Source organism: Podarcis pityusensis (assembly GCF_964106645.2).
Source record: "Podarcis pityusensis genome assembly, chromosome: 10".
NCBI classification, from domain to species: Eukaryota; Metazoa; Chordata; class Lepidosauria; order Squamata; family Lacertidae; genus Podarcis; species Podarcis pityusensis.
Window position 1 is genome coordinate 29,869,388 of NC_138035.1, and position 20,096 is coordinate 29,889,483.

The window sequence follows — 20,096 nt, forward strand, 5'->3', positions numbered from 1 at the left end:
CAACGGCATGTATTCAGTGCTGATTTTTTAAAACATATTATTTGGGGGGTGGGGAGAATTAAGTTTGCAGTCCTCAGAGGAACAAGTATTATGTGGGCTGGTAATGTGCAAAGATTCGCTTCTAGATGCAGAAGGCCAAACTGAAATGAATTGATGTGAAAGTGCGAGACACACTTGAGTGCCTGTAATGCTCCAGGTCACAGCAATTTCTGGGCTTCATCAGATGTTTGGTAGATGCTGCCCGTGGCAGATGATTGCATGAAGGACACAACCTGTCAAGGGTTTTCATTCTGTAGCAATTCCACTCCCCCTCTCCCAGCTTGAGGAAGATAAGATATGGCAAGGCCTAGTTAATGGCTAACCTGGCTGGAATTTCCCTAGAGATAAAAAAGAAGCAAAGATAATATAAAAGGAGGACTCTCTCCCTTGATGTGATTCAAAGCACAACACCTGGGTGCCTCTTTCCCCAAACTGAAGGTGTCTGGTACCAAGATGAAGCTGTTTCTGCATCAAACCACTAAGTTTAGGCCATGGGTAGATAAACTAAGGCCTGGGGGCCGGATCTGGCCCAATCACCTTCTAAATCCAGCCCACGGATGGTCCGGAAATCAGCGTGTTTTTACATGAGTAGAATGTATCCTTTTATTTAAAATGCATCTCTGGGTTATTTGTGGGGCATAGGAATTCGTTCATTTAAAAAAAAATTCAAAATATAGTCTGGCCTCCCACAAGGTCTGAGGGACGGTGGACTGGCCCCCTGCTGAAAAACTTTGCTGACCCCAGGCTGACTGGTAGAGAAAGGCCATAGAGCTGAAGCTTGCAGGACAAGCTACACTTTTGAAATTCCCTCTTCTACACAGCTATTAAAACCTGTCCTGTTTTTCACCTGACCATACTAGTCTGAATTGGTACTGTCCGTTCTTACCACTTCATCCTGACTGATGCAGATGTTAGACCTGCACACAGTTATTTCTGTTGCTAGGTTTTAAACAGAAGAGCTAAGGCAGCGGGAACCATGGAATAGTTGGATTTGCCGCCTGGCACCAGTTGAAGGGTTACCAGTACCATGCTGTTCTGTGCCATAGGCAAGGCTAACTACTTACATCAGCCCCCATCCCATCAAAACTGCCACATTTATTTTAAATTTCAAGAATAAAAAATACAGCAGTCTTTGATTATCTTTCTCAAATGCAAAAGAAAATGTTTTAGCAGGCAAATCATTATGAATGATTTTGTGACCTGTGAGTTCACAACATTTAAGTCTCTTAAAAGTTTCAGTTTCAGGCACATCGAAACCTCCCTTTGTGTGCCTTCTCCTTTGCAGATTTTGTCACCAATGCCTTCAGGTCAAGTGCTATTCCTTGGGCATATTCAGTTAATATAGTTGCTAAGCCAAGTAGCCTCTTTTGCAATATTGTTGAGTTATGTAACTTTTTAATAAGCTTGGGCTTTAAGAAACTGTTCACTACTTGCCACTGACACTGGAAGTATAAGCAGGATCCTTAAAGCAACAGAAACATTAGGCACATTATACAGGTGTTTTTGTTGTAGTATGAAGAGAAGTACTCATTGTGGCCACATGGACTGTGGAAATTTTCGAGTTGTAGATAGAAGTTCACAGCACAGACCTTCCGCATCAATATCATTGTTTCCATCGCGCATCAGTAATTTTTCCAAATTCTTGCAGACCTTAAGTACATTTTCAATAGATTTTTTTGTTGATACTTTATATAACATATACGAAACCAAATAGGGAATAACATTGGACTCTCTCTGCAATAGATTGTTATGGCCATGTCTAAGACAGTATAGCAGAAACCTACTTTGAATTTCTGTTTGGGATCTTGTGGTGCATCTTCTTAGGCCTCACCCTCAAACTTCCATTTCTTTCTCCTTTTTCTAACTTGTTCTGTCTCAAAGTTTGGTAGTATTTTTTAGCTCCTTTGCAATCTCAGTAGCATCTCTCAAAACTTAGCAGGTTCACTATAATTCAAGTCAGGCACAATACCATCTTCTTATGCAGACTTCGCAGCACTCTCACTTTTCTTGACATCCTCTTTTCCCTCTGAGTGTTTTCTATAAATATCTCCCATTTGTGAAACTTCTGCCTTAGAGTTTATATCACTTGCAATAGGAGCACCACATCCAGCTCCCTCAGTGCTTGTTTTAACAGGGGTATCGTCATACTCTTGTTCTTCCATTGATTTCTGTGCACAAAGGTATTTCAGGAAGAACCCTCTTGCTTAGATTCCTCCTTAGCTTTTTCTCCCTCTCGTTTGCAGTACTGAGCTCCAGGTTGTGGATTGTTTTTCCCCAGCCATAGCTCACTAGAAAAAGGAACACATTTCCTTTCCTTTTCTTTCTACACATAGTTTTTATTAAATCTTTCTAAGGTTTTCAAACCAACTACATTGTTTCGTAAGTTGTCTTCCCACCTTCACCCCTGAAGTGTTTTTACTGAAACCTCCACAGTGTTTTTGCTCAAAGCTGCAAAAGAAAGGGAAAGTGGTCAGTAGTTGTTTTATCTTTTTAACCTCTCTCTTATCGCATAAGCACAATGTTTGATAAAAGAGAGCAGCAAGCCAGATTATGACTGCAATAATAATAATAATAATAATAATAATAATAATAATAATAATATACCCCCCACAGTGTGATAGATATATCCATTTGCCTCTTGTTTTAGGCTTCCCTTGTCCCAGTGGGTCTCCCATGTTAAACAAACACACAGGAAAGTAGATATGAGAAGGAATAAAATAAGACAAACTGAAGAGGACATTCCCAGGGCAACTTACTTTGTTTATTGATTTATTATTACATTTATACCCCACGTTTCCTTCAAGGAGTTCATGGTATATGCAGTTCTACGCTTTCCCTGTTTTATTCTCACAACAACCCTGTGAGGTAGGTCATCTGAAGGAGCGTAGCTGACCCAAGGTCACCCACTGAGCTTCAGGACTGAGCAGGTTTTTGAACTTTGCTTTGTTCCAGTCAACGCACCAGAAAGATCAATGGCAAAAGGGGAGCCGATAACTTCAGCTGAGTGTAGCTTGTGTCACAAAAAGACACCCTATTTCTGCATCAAGGCAATCCTAATTCTGTGCCATGAAAACCTGCTCGCTGCATCAGTCCCACCCTGACCTCTTGAGATGTCATCCTATATTTTTCACTCATTCCAATATTTCTTTATGGCCTTAAGGAATTTTTAAAATTTGCTTGTTAAACTGTGCTTGGTACCATATCCCACCCTTGTGATCAGCTTCCACAGAATACACAACGTCTGAAAGAAACCCTATTCAAAACTTTTGCAAAAAAAGAAAAGGTCATGAATTCTTACACTGATCCCCAGGCCAAAGCAAGGAGGCAGATTGGATTGGGCTCAATTTATGCCTTCTTGACATTCAATATATATACCAGATCTGGATTTATATCACAGGGTGTTAGAAAGAAGCTTGGACCCTGACTACAAATTGTAATAATATAACATTAATAAAATTGTTTCTAATTATTATTTTTTTAATGAGCTTGGGCTTGTTCGTTTATCTTTAAGTAGATCATCTCACTCTTTGGATACCCAAGTGTGAAGTCATACGATTGACTGAATCAGAATTTGGGAACCGGTGCAATTTTTCTTATTTATTTTTGTAACAGACAGAGGAAGGAGGTTTGGAACAATTAACTTTGCATAGGAAGATAGGCTGTTGTGATGAATGACAGAGGAACAGGAAAGGAACGAGACCAGCGATGAGTAAAGTGCCAACACTCTTTGCCTGCTGGAATCCTTCTCATTTCTAAGCATTTACCCTCCAGATACACATACTCGGCTTCTTTACTGTAAGAGAATTAGAAACTTGATTTAAAATACTAAAAATAAATAAATAAACCTCATTCATGAGCTACATTTAATGCTTCATGTTTCCATGCATCCATGCATGAGCATAGCCAAGGAGGGGAGCAGAGAGGGGCAGCTGCACCCCACCTAAATCAATAAAAATACATAGCAAACTGAGCTTCTGCCCCCCCCCCCCACAAAAATCCTGGCTACACCCATGCAGCCATGTATTCTTTTGACAATATTCATTTTGGTACAGTTGCTTTTTCTGTGGATCTTCTCAGTAGGTGCCCACATAAATATAGGGTAGGTTTGATGATGATGATGATGATGCACCCCCTCAGCTCAGTGTCCTATGCTGGAAAACCGCCCACCCCACCCTAAATCTGGTGCTACCTTAATCCTATGCAGCAGAGTTGCAGAGGTTGTCTGTAACCAGATCCCACTGAAAGCAGTAGACATTGCAACCATTTATTCATTGCATTTTTAGCCCACCTTCCACCCCAAGCAGCTCAGGTGAACATACTCCTTCCCACCCGTTTTATTGCCGCAACAGCATCACTGCGAGGCAGATTAAGCTGTGTGATCGTGACTGACCCAAGGTCATGCTGTTAGGCAGAGGAACAAGTTGTACGATTCAGGTACACTCTTTTTGCATAACAAGTAAAGAGAAGACGGGATGCTTTTTTTTCTTTCTTTATTAAAGATGTTAGTCTGGAATTAGATTAGACTGGGAGGAAAACTAATAGGAGCAAGAGAAGAGAGAGTTTCATGGTGAAAAAAAGATCCAGAGGAAAGAGGGTGCATGTTCTAAGTAAAAGAAATGTGGGTTTGACGAGGAGAGGAAAAAATTGATAAAAGGTTGGGGGTTAGTGAAGAGAGCAGAGAGGCGTCTCAGCAGGTTGGGGAAAATCAGATATGCAGCAGCAGCAGCATTCTGAACAGAAATCAAGAGGCGAGTGAAAGACTGTTCAGAGCAGTTTTTAGTCAGAGAAAGACAAAATTCAGGCTGAAATGGTTGGCCTGCTTTTGCTTTCAGCAGATTAGAAGAAACCAGAAGAAGCAGAAAGCTGTTCAGAGGCAACCTTGCCGACAGTGAAATTAAATTGAAACACTTGGATTTAAGCCTTAAAATTAAATGCTACGGCAATGAGGCCAAATCTGCTGTAAAAGTGCAAATCCTTTGGTTTTACTGGGTTGCATTTCAGACTAGGCTGCCTTGAAAGAAGGACTATAAGCAGAAAGAAGAAGACAGGAAAGGAATGGGATTGTAAAGATCCCATTTGCTAGATAAGGAGAAAGCAATTATTATAGACGCCTTCAACCATCCTGAAACAAACCCTAGCTAAGGAGTGCTTGCTTACCTGTATTTTAATTACCTGCTTCTCACACAAAAAACCCCAACCCAATAATTTTATTGGTTTATTTATTTGGCTCTTACATATTAGCAGTTTTTCCACCAACAGAAATCACTGCTGAAAAAAATAAACTTTGATTTTGAGAATGACTTAAAGCACACCCGAAGCACATTTCCCCACTCAAAGAATTTTGGGCACCATAGTTTACTCCTCACAATTCCTGGCAACCTTTAAACTACATTGCCCAGAATTCTTTGAGGGAGGGGAATGTGCTCTGAATGTGCTTTAAAAGCATAAGTGTATGCAACTTACTTTGCACATAACAGAGCCTCCATTGCATGTTTGCTTCCTCCTCCCATGTTCCATCTTGAGATACACACAGAATGGCATCACCACTGGCCAAGCTATCTTATCCCCAAGGGTCCAGCACTGTCAAAAATTCAGTCAATTAAACTGCATATGTAAACCCTCTAGAAAGCAAAATCAGATTATTATTTTTAACCCCAAAAAAGTTAAACATTAGCTATTTATTGAGCATTTATTCCCATTTGTTTGCAGTGAAGTGGCATCAAGCGTTACTACGCACTTTCCTGTGCATTTCCTATCGGTTTCCTTAATGAAAAAAAGTCCATTGGGGGAGGAAGGGACTTTGTTGCACAAGAATTCCAAATCACCTTCAATTGCGCCATCTAAATTTGCTGGTACAGTCAAACCTCGGCTTCCGAAATGTTCGACGACCGAGGCGCGGCTTCCGATTGGTTGCAAGAGCTTCCTGCACTCAAGCGGAAGCTACGGCGGATGTTCAGTATGGAGAGCCAGTATGGTGTAGTGGTTAAGAGTGGTAGTCTCGTTATCTGGTGAACAGGGTTTGCTTCCCCGCTCCTCCACATGCAGCTGCTGGGTGACCTTGGGCCAGTCACACTTCTTTGAAGTCTCTCAGCCCCACTCACCTCACAGAGTGTTTGTTGTGGGGGAGGAAGGGAAAGGAGAATGTTAGCCGCTTTGAGATTCCTTAAAGGGAGTGAAAGGCGGGATATCAAATCCAAACTCTTCTTCTTCTTCTTCGGCTTCTGAAAAACATTTTAAAAACTGGAGCATTTACTTCTGGGTTTTCGGTGTTCGGGAGCCGAATTGTTTGAAAATGGAGCCGTTTGGGAGCCAAGGTTTGACTGTATGTCATTGAATCCCACCAGCAAAACTGTGACAGTCTGGAAGGGCCCTTAATGTATGAGGCACAAGACAGCCTTAAAAGGGTATTGACAGATTGTGGGACAGTGACATGTATATGGATGGATGTCCTCTGTGGGCCTTCACTTCACGATCTAAATACTAAGTGCATCGGCCCCAAGTGAAAAGGCTAAATATGAATACAATTATAGAGCAGCACATGGGACAACACTGGGTACAAACTTTCCTCATTATATAGGCCAGGTCTCCCAAGTTCCTTAATGCTCTTGTTTAAAGAGTTAGTTCAGATGTGCAAGACGCAGGAAAGTTTTTGCTTATGGTGTGCTACACAGAGGGAAAGTAATGTTTAAATGTGTGTGCCAAGCCACAAACTCCTAGAAATAAATGAATGGTAATCATAGGATGTTTTGCAAAGAATATCCATATATAGAACAGTATTTCTAGCTCCCGTAGGGCAATTAGTGGCACGCGGAGCATCCTGGAAAGAAATAATAGGAAGGGACCATACGAAGGGTGAAAACAAATGTAATATTTTAAACTGCTGTAATTGCTCTGAAAATGCACATATATTTTGGTGTCCAGAACCAGCCACCCTAAAAAAAGGTCAACAACTTTGGGGTTCTCCCCCCAAAATAGGGTTGACAACTATGGGCAACTGGGAGGGGCGCCCGGCAGATCTTTGCACCCCAGTGCCACATATGCTTAAGACAGCCCTGTGAGCTGATGTGCCTTTCTGCAAAATCAGCCGATTTGATCCCAGCTGTGCAGCCTCTTTCTTGGATAATGTAGGAGGGAACTGTAGTTTGGTTATGCAGATTTCGTCCTTGTTTGGTGAAACGGCAGGCAACTTAAATTCAGGTGAAATAACATGGGGAAAAACTGAAAAGCTGTGCCACTAAAGAGATGGCAGATAAATACCCACATCTGATAACTGACTGAGAGAACATCAGGCTAAGCAGAAATTCTGCTATTTTAATCACGTGCCACCAAAACTCCGTGGGTAACTTGTCAAATGAGAGCACAGAAATGTTTCCGGCTAGAAAAGAATACATTTAGAAAAGCTGCAAGAGTTTGCCTGGTGAGAAGCGGCAGGGGTACAGAGGGAGGAGAGAAAGGAAATACGATTGTTTCCTAGTCATCATATCTCCAACTTCAAGGTCCGGCTCTTGTGAGGCTCTGCGTGAGGGTCCCTGGAAAGAGCAACTTCAATGGGAGTCTGCAGCGCTCAGCACCTCGCGAGATCAGAGGCTTAAAATAATCGCTGCATCTGCAGGATGAAACGTCAAGCCGAAAACCATATGTTGCTATGAAATTAAATGGAACACGTTCTCTTTGATTGTCTTTGAAATTAAATGGCAAGAGTCGGGGTTGGATGGTAAGAGAGTGAAATGAAAAAGCTGCTGAAGGGGGCGGGAGGAAGGGGGGAGTGCCACACACAAAAACGGAAAAATTGACATTCCCAAAGGAATGACTTGCTGCAGGGAAACAGGCTTCTGAAAAAGGGGACTTCATACGGCAGAAGAAGGAGCTAAGAACAGCCTGGGAGAACAGAAGGAAATCTGCCCGGGGAGAAACACTAAAAATAAAACAAACGGATGGACTCTGGCAGCAGCACACAGGGGAGAGAACGGAATCTAGGCTACGCAAGGGGTGTGGGAGAGCTAAAAGCAGAAGAGAAGCACACACAGTTTCGGATGGGGCAGCTGCATATTCTGAATCGACAACAAAAAAGGACTCCCATCTGTTTTACTTAAATTCCTCTATCAGAATAAATCACACACATTATGGGTATTTTAGGGATTAGTTCTTAGGCAATAAACACAGCTCCAGAAGTGAAACAACTTATTTCCCACCCACCCAAGGCCTTCACAGGTTGAAAGTCCAAATTCTCCCTCCTTCTCACCTTGCTAGAAACAAGCACAGTGTGCAGGATATGAACATATGGAGCTGACTTATACAGATTGTTCACCCATAAAGTTTAGAGCCGGTTCAGCTTTTATTTCTTTAGTATTATAAAATTTATATGCCACTTGATTGTAAGGAAACTTAGTGCAGTGGAGGAGTTATTATTTTAAAAATAGATGGAGCCATTGATTTCTCAATACAGTGGTACCTCGGGTTACATACACTTCAGGTTACATACGCTTCAGGTTACAGACTCTGCTAACCCAGAAATAGTACCTCGGGTTAAGAACGTTGCTTCAGGATGAAAACAGAAATCGTGCTCCAGCAGTGTGGCGGCATCAAGAGGCCCCATTAGCTAAAGTGGTGCTTCAGGTTAAAAACAGTTTCAGGTTAAGAACGGACCTCTGGAACGAATTAAGTACTTAACCCGAGATACCACTGTAATCAGTTCTGCATCTGTTGGTTGCTGCCCATCTAGTGATCTCTCAGGGGTTCCTCAGCTGATTCCTCCCACTGTTCTTCTGCATCCATGACAGCTCTCTACTGTTCATCACCAGAACGTTACAATATGTCCTTTGGACTGGTTCCATAGCAAAGGCATGGGTAAAGCCCCAATCCCTCCATGTCAGGGTTGCACCTACTATTTACTTATTTTTAAAAAGCAGCTACTCGGGGTCTAAAGATGAGGATAGCATAACATATTATTTGATCTTATGTTCACACCTGAAAAAGAAAATGGGTGGGGGGATACTGTCATGCAGAGAAAAGCAAGAGCACATGCAAAATTTCTGCAATTCCAGATGTGGTTATAAATGAATAAATAAATAAGGTGGGGCAAAACCAGAGACCATGGCCAGGGATAACCCATTTGCCCCAGAGTCATCCCAAATAGGTGTGGCCAGCAGTAGTGATCTACTCTTCTTAACACCCCATGTCTTTGAACCAATACCCAAATGGGAGCGAGCTCATCTGCAACCAACTTGGGATGCGAAGGGAACATTTTGCTCAGTGCCAGGGCATTCCCCATGCTATAAGGCAGTGAAAGTTACTATAAATCAGGCAAGGCATGTTTTTATCATACTCAAAGCAGTGCAAAAATGTGCCATTACATGACAAAGAACACACAATCTCATCCAGCTAGGAGATCTGATAAACGCCACTGGGAAACTAGCAAAAGATAAGTTCTCTCTTTAAAAATATATATAAATATGGCTTTATCTCCTGCACTGCCAACATGAGACATGCGCAGGGATTAAAGGCACTACTGTTGGGCACAGTCGGTGACGGATCTTTTTCTGCTCCAGTCTATGCACACAGACAGCCCTTGGTTGTGATACCAGCCGTTATAGTGGAGATAGGGGGCAGGGTCCCCTAGCAGGTCTCCAAAAGCCATAGGATTATGAGTGGGATTGCAGCTTGGAGCCAGGAAACTCTTGGGCCCTGCTTGCCTCACCTAGCAGCTGTAGCTTCGGGAAACTTCCCTCCCAGCTTCTGCGGACTTGCTGCCTGCGCCAAGTACCAAAAGAGAGAGACTTAATCACTGTCATTCATGCCTTGGTGGCTTCCAGATTAGACTATTGTAACACGCTCTCCGTGGGGCTGCCTTTAATGACTGTCCAGAAACTTCAATTAGTACAAAAATGCTGCTGCCTGGCACAAGTCAGTGGGAATATATTACACTAATCTTATGGCAAGTTCATTGGCTGCTAGTAGGTTTCCAGACGCAATTCAAGTCCCTGGGCGGTCTGGGTCTGGAGTTTCTCATGGTGCATTTTCTCCCACATGCCCACCCCACTCCAATGGTTTGAGATCTGGGACCCTGTACCAGTTTTGGGGATGCAAGATTAACACCCACTAGGGATCAAATTACCCATTGCCGTTGTGTAGGGGTGGAATAGGGAGCAGAAGAGCCAATAGCTATGCTTCTCCAGCAGCATATGGGAGCTGTGGGGTGCATGCAGCAGTTCTCAACCTGTGGGTCCCCAGATGTTGTTGGACTACAACTCCCATCATCCCTGAGCTCTGGCCTTGCTAGCTAGGGGTAATGGGAGTTGTAGTTCAACAACATCTGGGGACCCACAGGTTGAGAAAGGCTGGACTAGGGGGAAAGAGCTAAGCTCATCCAGTCTTATTGTTATTTTTTTTATTTTTTAAAAAAAGGCACAGGAAAGAGACCAAACCAACAGATGCAATAAATGCAGCCACACTTTTAATACATCGTAGGCATAGTCAAACTCAGCCCTCCAGATGTTTTGGGACTACAACTCCCATCATCTCTGACCACTGGTCCTGTTAGCTAGGGATGATGGGAGTTGTTGTCCCAAAACATCTGGAGGGCAGAGTTTGACTATGCCTGATGTATAGTTTCTCCCTAGGAACAGGGCCTTTTCAGCTGTTGCCCCCATACTGTGGAATGCTCTCCTCCAGGAATGCAGACCCTCCAAGTATCCTTATTTTCCAGGGTCATCTCTGATTTAGAGAAGCTGTCCCAGTTTCTGATTTGATCCCAGAATGTCCCGCTTTTCCTTAGGATGTCCCTATTTTCACTGGAGAAATGTTGGAGGGTATGGGAATGTCTTACTTTACAATCCTCTTTTTTTAAGGAGTCCTGTTTGAAGGGCTGGTTGCCCAGTCTGTCTGGTTAAAAATATATAGAGCCATAAGAAGGGAGGACATGGGCCTTGAACTTGTCCATCAACACAGCTACAGAGACTTGTGTTGCCAACAGGCACACAGGCAACCTGCTCACAGTCTTCCCCACTATCTTGAGATATATATTGTGCTTCTATTTAAACTTCAGCAATTATTTATTCATTTTCATCTATGCCTATAAATTTGCACCTGTAAATTCTAGGCACTTCCCCATCTGCGTTTGGGGTCAGGTTTTCCTCCTTTCCTCCTGCATAAGTGGCTCCCCTGCATCAAAAGCTTATTTGGCTCTTCCATTTGCCTCTTTTCAGAGACAGTTAAAAAGCTTTTCCCGTTCCGCTTGAAACAGAAGCCCTGTTTACAAAGAGGTATTGAAAACGGATATTGCTGCTGATAGCCAAATAGCTTTTGATTACTTTGGCTTTTTGTTTCTAATGGATTGCACTTTGTTTTTTAAGGTTAGGAACAGCTTTGCAAATTAGGTAATTGAAAAGCAGTATATAAATACGTGGATCCATCAAATCAATACAGGAGCACAGCCTGCGTTGGCAGAGAAATATAGCTCTTTAAAGGAGCTGCCTGCTTAGCTCTGTTAAATTCAAATGCTGCTCCACTCCACCAGGCAGAATCTGACTCTCCCTTTTCATTTTTGGCTCAAAGATACAGGAACTCTCTTCCTTTTGTAGTTGGTAAGGAGGGAAAAACACCACCCCAGCCTGGAGATTATTAAAAGCTTGAAGGGAAAAGGAGGAGGAAAAAATATTCAGCCTACTCCTCCAGAGCACCTTCTTCATTCTGATGTATGGCCTTTCTAATTTCACAAGCACTGCCTGTTACTGGAGTCCAGCTTTCTGCGAGAACCTCTAATCAACCCTATTCTTAGTTGGACGGTGCAGAGCCTTCGTTGAAGTGGGAAGGGGAAGACTACACTTGCAGAAGATTCTTCAAAGGCAACATGTGGAGCAGTGCAGGTGCATGGCTCAGAAGGGGAGTGAGAAATACGGATCAGTTTCAAGGGACCAGAGAGAGTCGGTTCTTCTACTGGGCCTTATAGACCTTCAGAAGTGATGAAAAGTTTCCCCCATTCATTCATACGGGGCTCAGACTGTTAAGTTGTGGGTGAACATATCAGACGACACAGCGATTCTTCAGACAGCTCTTGTTTATTCACAGGCCAGAACAGAACTGAACTGAAAGGTTCAGCCAACCTGCTTATATAGAGATCAACTACAACGCAACAGTAACAACTTTCTGTAACTATCCAATCACTGAACGTCACTTTCAATTCCTTATTTGCATATGTGGACCTGAGTGAAAACTATCTACAGTATCCCCCTGCTGGCCCAGGGTGAGAACTTCAGTACATAACACAGACCAACTTGGATGTGGCATTGTGTGCTTTTTAAATGCATGCATGGGGGACCCTGACCAACATTGGGACTGCAGTAGTTGGAGAAGGAGAGTTTAGTCTTTCCCATCACCACCATCCTTGATCCCAAGGAAAATTCCCTCTCAAAAGCTACTTGCACCAGGAGCGAAGCCTGTTTCCTCCAGATCCAAACAGCAGCTTCAGATGGTATTATATTGTGTGTGTGATGATAAACCCTCTTGGAGGGTAAAGAATTCAGTGGCCACCAGACATGATGGTGATGCTCTGCATCTAGTGTCAATCTGATCACAGGCCTAACTGCTGGGATAGCTCAGTCAGTAGAGCATGAGACTCTTAATCTCTGGGTCGGGCGTTCGAGCCCCACAATGGGCAAGAGATTCCTGCATTGCAGGGGGTTGAACAAGATGGCCCTTGCAGTCCCTTCCAACTTCAAGAGGGAGGGAAGAGAAAGGATGCGTTGGAAGATAGAAGCATGGGCAGAGAGGATGTCATCCAGAAGGGAGCTGTTTGGCCCTACTTCAAGGGGAGGCAGAAAAGGCGACTCAGCCAAAATCCCAGGTACCTTCTACTGCAGACAGCTAACACAGGGAAATTAGCAGAGAGAACAAAAGCACTGCGGTAGATCAGTTGCTGCTGCCCTACAGCATAATGCAGAGAAGGGAGGACACCAGGGGGTGGGGGGGGAGAGAGAGAAAAAACACTCTCCTCCTGGTGTATGAAAATCTCAGGCAAGGGGGGGGGGCAGGGAACAAAAGAGACTCAAGAGCATGGAAGCCAGCATTACTGAATGAACTGTGCAGAAGCTGCGTTTAGATCATCAGGCTGTAGAGGCAGACAGGCTCCGGGGAAGATGACAACACACACCCAAGTTCCAGATGCCCAAAGCATAGCACCTGATGCAAACATCTAAAATGCAACGTTTTTCGCTGCTGCTTATTCATGTCGACTGCAACTCAGTGGACCCATAAAACATTATAGCACCGAGGGACAGAGCTAACTGAGCATAGGGAATCATGATGATATTACCAGACAGTTTGATTGCACCCAAAACCTTCAGATGGACCAACTTCAGCCAAGTATGAATGCATTAGGACTACACAGCTATGTGGGTCACATTCAGGCAGGGGGAAAGGGCAAGTTAAACCTGAGTTCCACACCCAGGAAGGTTACTTATTTGTGAATTGCTGCGAGGCTTTATGCAAACATGAAAATCCTGTGGATTTCAACCACAACTAAGCTACTTTGATCTCAGGTTCATCTGCTTGCAATGTCATTTAAACATAAACTGTGGCTCCTCTTTCGACTTTACCAATGAATTACCTCGAGACATTGCCTTGAAGTGGACTTCTAAGCAATCACAAGGTCTAAGCAAACTTCGGTGCTGCCAGTTCTTCAACCTGCTGCCCTCCAGATGTCATTGTTTGATTGGCTCATGAGTACGCAGTCCAACCCCTCTCTATTTTCTACTCACATCCACCATATGGAGTACATTAAGCTGGGAGAAAGTAACTGGCCAAAGGTCACCCAGTGAGCTTTGTGGCTGAGTGGGGATCCGACCCCTGGTCTCACAGTCCAACACACTAGCCACTACACCAGACTACACTGGAGCTGATGGAAGCTATAGACCAAAACATCTGGAGAGCATCGTGGTTGGGGATGGCTGTTGTAGGCAAGTGCAACAAAAGTGCAGCACTGAAGGCTATCCTACAGTGAGTTCACGCTTCCTTTGTCTCATGCCTATTGTGGCCCAATCCATATTTTCAAATAGCAGGTCAGAAACTACCACCACCAGGTGGGTGGTTGCCAGGTGGCTGATCCGTATCAGTGACTTTTAGTATGGAACAGAAGACATTAGATGGTTCCCATTGTTTATTCCTGCATAACAGAACAGGCCAAGAAGTGAGCCTTGAATAATTCCAACAAAGAATCCTAGAATCACAGAGCTGGAAGGGACCCTGGGAATCATCTGGTCCAACCCCCTGCAATGCTGGAAGATGGGGATCAAACCTGCAACCTTGGCATTATCAGCACCACACTGAGCTATCCTGGCAGATCTCCTAAATAAGATAAGAGAGCCATTGGTGTATTTAGAGAATATGTCATGCAAATGGGCAAGTTATAGACTGGTTGCAGCACCAATGCAGCTGTATCTCAAGTTTGATTCAGTATTTTGGATACCTTTCTTGCTGGTGTGGTCCAGTAAACAACATTTGACATTGAATTCAAGTCCCTTTTTTGGTCATGGACTCCAGGGGTGGCTTTGAGCAAACCAATATATGCCTCAGTTTTCCCCAACTTTGAAATGGGAAAAAATATTCAGCTAATGCACAGGACTGCTGTGAACAAAAATAAATAAATGGAAAAGCCCTTTGCATATTAGGAAGTGTAGTAGTGTAGCACTGAATAAAGTTCTCTATCTCACAACCTAGCCTTTTCATAGGGTTTACTGAAGATAAAAAACATATAAGGGTCATAGGGAATGCTGAATTTTCCAACTTTCCAACTCCCAAAATGAGGGGTGCTGAAAAGTTGTTACATGACTTGGGAATTCAAAATATATTTTGGTTAAATTTATATAATTTAGTTTTGCTTGGTAAGTAAAATGTGCATAAAATTGCATAGGAATCATTAAAACGATTGCCGGGTTACATTACATAGTATTTATTTTTATTATTTAGCATTGCCTGACATTTTCTGAACGTAAAATTAAAAATCTTTGGTTTCCCGAAAGCAGTTTATGTGCTTCTCCATCAAACGTAGACTTACCAAGCCAAGTGTTGTCCAATCACAAAGAAGATTAGCATATTTGAATTCCACACACCCACAAGCATATTTTTAAGACTGAAGAAATTTGCAAGACTTGCCACCCACTCCATGAGTGGTATTCAAACTAAGCTTTACTCAGTATAGACCTACTGAAATCAATAAGCATCACTAAGTTAGGTCCATTAATTTCCACAGGTCTTCTCGGAGTAAAGCTTAGTGCACTACCACCTTATATTTACTACTGTCCACTTTTGCCTCCAGTCTGCCCATGTAATTGCTTTGTAATCGTTTTGGGGTTCTGCCGTATGAGGAAGAGCAGGTTAAAATAGCATTTCCCTCATTTGCGGGTATAAAGCTGGTGGGACCGGATGCAAAAGGAGAATGCTCCAAGCCAAGGTGTGGGTGTTCCCTCCTAAAGAAGGAAGCATGTAATGGAAAAAGAACAGGTAATTCTGCCTTAATAGGAGCCAACAATGTTCTGTGCAATGAGCAAACAGCTTTGGCAAGAATTTCCATGGTGATTATCAATGGGATCAAAAATTTGGCAGGATTCAAACAGTTTCTATTTATTTTATCCAAACACCCCAAGCTATTGTAAGAGATGCATTAAAGCACATAGGCATTTTTGGTAGGAGCTGCCAACACTCTGGGTTTAAGCCAGCCTCGGATCTCCCTCCGAGGTCAGGTTATCACATCCCTGCTTATTGCAGGGATTTCTATGTCATCTTCTTTTGAAGAATTGGTTACTTTTCCTTTTTCCTTTTGCCTGACGCCACACAAGCTGCCCACCCTAAGTTGATCTGGAGCAGCAGTGACTGATTATTAGCAGAATGGGCTGTGAATGCAATAATGTCTCACTGCAACGATGACGCATGTGAGAATTTCTCAGAACATGTTCCCTGCAAGGAGGGGGGAAACAATGTTGTCTCCTCATTGCATGGGAAGTGAGCGGCTGCGCAAACAGGTATAGAGAAATGGCACTGAAAAGGAGCAGGCACTAGTGCTGCCATTGTCTCAAATGGTGAGCTTTAGCATTTGTCTCAAAATGTAGGAGCATCCCCTGAGCCCATCATTTTGAAGACAGCAAGAACAAAGACAGAATACAGATTTAAGAGAGCTCAGCACATGCCCCTCGGCCATAAGACCCCAACCCTCTTAGCTTTACAACTGATATGATAGATGTGCACATTGGCAAATTGAACCCTGGTTTAGGAACCCTTCTTGGTCCTGCCCCCCATTGTTCTACAGACAGGCTGGCTGGCTGGCTGCTTTTTATTTTCAAAAAGTGTCGCAAAAATCTTCTGTGTTCATCCATTCATTCATTGCCTTGTCAGCTAGGAAATGAAAGTTTTACAAGTACAAAACTGCTCCAGGGATTGCAGAGGGAGATTTCTGGGTGGCACTGGGATGGAGGTGGAAAGCAGCAGCCAATCGGATTCACCACCATACCCAACTTCGAGTTTGAATCCTGCCCCTGCCACCCGGATCTTAACACTAGAGAACTTGAACACACAGTACTGTCCTCTGTCTGCCCACTTGTGATTCCCAGCAACTGGCAGTCAGAGGAATACTGCCTCCAAGAGAGGAAACAGAGCATAGCTTTATTCTTCACTGCATTTCTATCTCATATTTCCTGAAAAGACCTGTAGCTCATGGGTAGGCAAACTAAGGCCCGGGGGCCAGATCTGGCCCAATCGCCTTCTAAATCCGGCCCGCGGATGGTCCAGGAATCAGTGTGTTTTTACATGAGTAGAATGTGTTCTTTTATTTAAAATGCATCTCTGGGTTATTTGTGGGGCATAGGAATTCGTTCATTCCCCCCCCCCCAATATAGTCCAGCCCCCCACAAGGTCTGAGGGACAGTGGACCAGCCCCCTGCTGAAAAAGTTTGCTGACTCCTGCTGTAGCTGGTGCAGTTGTGAGTCTCTTATGCTGGCGCTGACCAGACCTAGATCTGCTTAACTTTCTCAGGTTGCTTTCTGGACCAAGCTCACTATCTCAGGTGACTGTGAAGGGATGCTTCTTTTGTGACTGAACAGGCCTTAGAGATGTCAATGCTAAACGTACTGGATCTACATTCTGCTCCATCGCATCTAAATAGGGGAGATACTTGGAGCCGTCCTCTCCATTAGGCTGTGTCTGTCTGCAAGTGGAGGACTCTGCGGGAGTGGAGCTGGCACCTCTTCCGAGCATTAAATTAAAAGCACTTCCCAGAGTTAACATACAATGTTCCTCCAGGACTGCTAGAGCAGAGAAAAGGAAAGCAATTTTTATTAAGTGTCATAATTACAGCCAGACTAGATTACTGAGGCTGAAGGAGAAGAAGGACAAATAGCTTATAAAATGGCTTGTTTCCCCCCCACGGGATTGTTTAACTCCCTCTGCTTCGAAGGAGGAGGAACAAAAGTGCCCTACAAACTGGAAGAAAACTCAACCACTTTTCTGAGCCAGAAATGGGGAAATGGCACATTTCACGATGTGTTTGATTCATCAGTTTTCTTACTGTGACTATTCACAAAGCAGTGTTGATGACAAAACGAACTTCTTCACATTGGGAAACTTCCTACATTCCTATCTGCTGCAGCTTTCAACAAAGGACCCTTGGGATATAGCTGCATTATCTGTAAATGACTTTTGGATATCCAAGATCTTAGTACCCTCAGTCCTCCACAATACTCAGCTTCATGTCATCCTCTCTTCCTACCTTGGTTCTTATGCACATTTGCTGACTGTCGACGGGTTATCGTATTCCATTATTTCTTTCTATCATTTTAACCTTACATTGGCCTCTCCAACAACAGGCAAGAAAACACCTATTTTGAACTACATCAAACCTCCTCAACGTAATCTGTTGAGAAGCTGAGGCAAGCTCACCATCTGAACTTGTTACAGACTCATTTGGCTCAAATGATAGGGTCAGAGTCCCTTTAAGGTTGCACTAGCATCTGTGACTAAGCCCCCTGCACTTCCATTAGAAGGAGTCATTGTTATAGCCTTGCAGATGGTGTGAATGTTTTAATACCGTAATACACAAGCTCAGAGTAGCCAACTTGGCACTGCTGCCAAAGCCTTAACTTTCCAATTTCCAGCTTCTGGTTCATTTAAGGTCTCGGGCACATCATTTTCAATTACTGCAGTAAATAACACTAGCAGCATTATTATTATACTCAGAAGGAAGCAAAGAGATGCATTAGATATGATCCTAGCTGCTTGAGCTCTCGGAAACAGCAGAGAAGCCAAGAAATCATTGTACTATCAGACCAGCAGACCTCTAGCGCACCTGCCTGCCTCCAACAAATGAGTATCTTGTATTTCAGAGAAAGGGGTTGAATACTAAACAGAGAGATAGAATAGTTACTTAATTGATAACTGGAAGTGGTCTGTCAGAAACAAAGTGGCAACATGACAAAGTGATACTGTGACTGAGTACATTACTGGGCGATATCCAATGTTAATCATAAGCCTATGGATTTCAATGAATCTACTTCAAGTTTAACTTAGTTGAGTATCATCCATTATTTATATCTGTTTTTCTATTGCATTTATCCAATGCGGTGATGGGGTGTTACTGGCAAGGATAGGTAACATGGCAATAAACGGGAAGCAAGATTCCTAAAATGTGGAGGCAGATATAATTCCATCTACGGTAATTTATGTTATGAAATAGGGACAGATTTGTTTCATGGGTTGCATTTGATGGCAGTGCAGTTACCTTCTGTAGTCAAGGACAGCAGCAGAGAATTTGTGGTCCTTTAGGTATTGTTCAACTCCAATTCCCATCACCCTAGCTGCATGTCTGATGGCCAGAGAAGAATGAGAGTCCAGCAACTTTTGAAGCACTGGAAGCTCTCCATCACTGAGTCTAAAAAGATTACATGAGCCCCCAGAGGAGCTGTTCTCTTGCTGAGGTTTTCCCAGTCTTAAAAACCCAATAATTGTACCTTGAATCCATTGCAGTCATTTTGCTACCCTATTCATGTCCAGCAGTGGACAAGGTGACCCTTTCCTTCTTTCCTAGAATTAAGCAATAAAAACAACATTTAAACACAAAAACCTAGAAACTATGGACAGTTCTGTGATCATTTGAAAATACATTCTGTATACTTTTTAAAGGGATACAAAAACTGAAAGCACCTCAACCTTAATATTTCTCATATTTACACTGACTGGGTCCAAATTGCATTTTTTACTAACAGTGACACTTAAATGAAGAACAGCAGTTTCCGCAGGGTGGAGGGGTTGTGTTTTGCCCGCTGCTGAACTTTAAATATGGGGAATAGACTAAATATTGTCCTGAACTTTTCATTAAAGATTAAAATGTATGAAATGGAGAATAAGAATGGTGTGTAACTCAAAAATCTGACATGCAATAATTTTAAAGAATATTATCTTTTCAAGCTAATCTTCCAAGGACCTTAAGATACTGCTTAACAACCCCATGTGTAATCCTATACATATCTAGTCAGATATGGGCCAGCAGGGTATCTCCATCAGTTATGAACGGAGTATCAGTTCCACTGGGTTCCTCCCTAAGCTGACAGCTCAATAGTCATTCTATTAGGCTTTAAAGAAGGAGAGAAATGGGGCTGGCAGGCCTCTCCTTCATTTCTCATCTACAGGAGTCATTTCATCAAACTGCGGGAGAAGGACATGGGACTAGCAAATTATTCCTCGAAATATAACCATTTATGATCAAGTATTCTGTTTCAAACAAATGTGTCTCTGTTTTCTTTTTTCCTGTCTTATTACTGACAACTGTAGGTTGGGGGGGGGAGAGAATGGGATAAATAAATTAAAGTCATATAGAGCTAACACATCATGCCAATCTTTAAATAGAGGAAAAGGCCTTTCTGCTCAACACCTTTAATTACCTTGCAAAAAATGTCAGTGACTGGAAAGTCCCCTCTTGTAAATAAATCAAAAGGCATCATAGTGCTACAATGCTCCTTTAAGTGGCATTTCACTGTTTAATTTTAAATTTTTATATATAGCTAGAAAAATCATATTG

General features: G+C 42.9%; 2 long non-coding RNA genes across 2 annotated transcripts in view; one reads left to right on the plus strand and one right to left on the minus strand.

Annotated features, from left to right (window-relative positions):
* The window catches only part of LOC308457739, a 515,363-nt gene that overhangs the window by 473,519 nt on the left and 21,748 nt on the right, over window positions 1-20,096 (plus strand). The gene's annotated exons all lie outside the window — the stretch shown is intronic.
* LOC308457730 lies at window positions 3,509-19,094 on the minus strand. The gene is made up of 2 exons (XR_013977091.1): window positions 19,030-19,094; window positions 3,509-5,619 (listed from the first exon to the last, which is right to left on the minus strand). It is a non-coding gene; the product is annotated as an uncharacterized lncRNA (long non-coding RNA).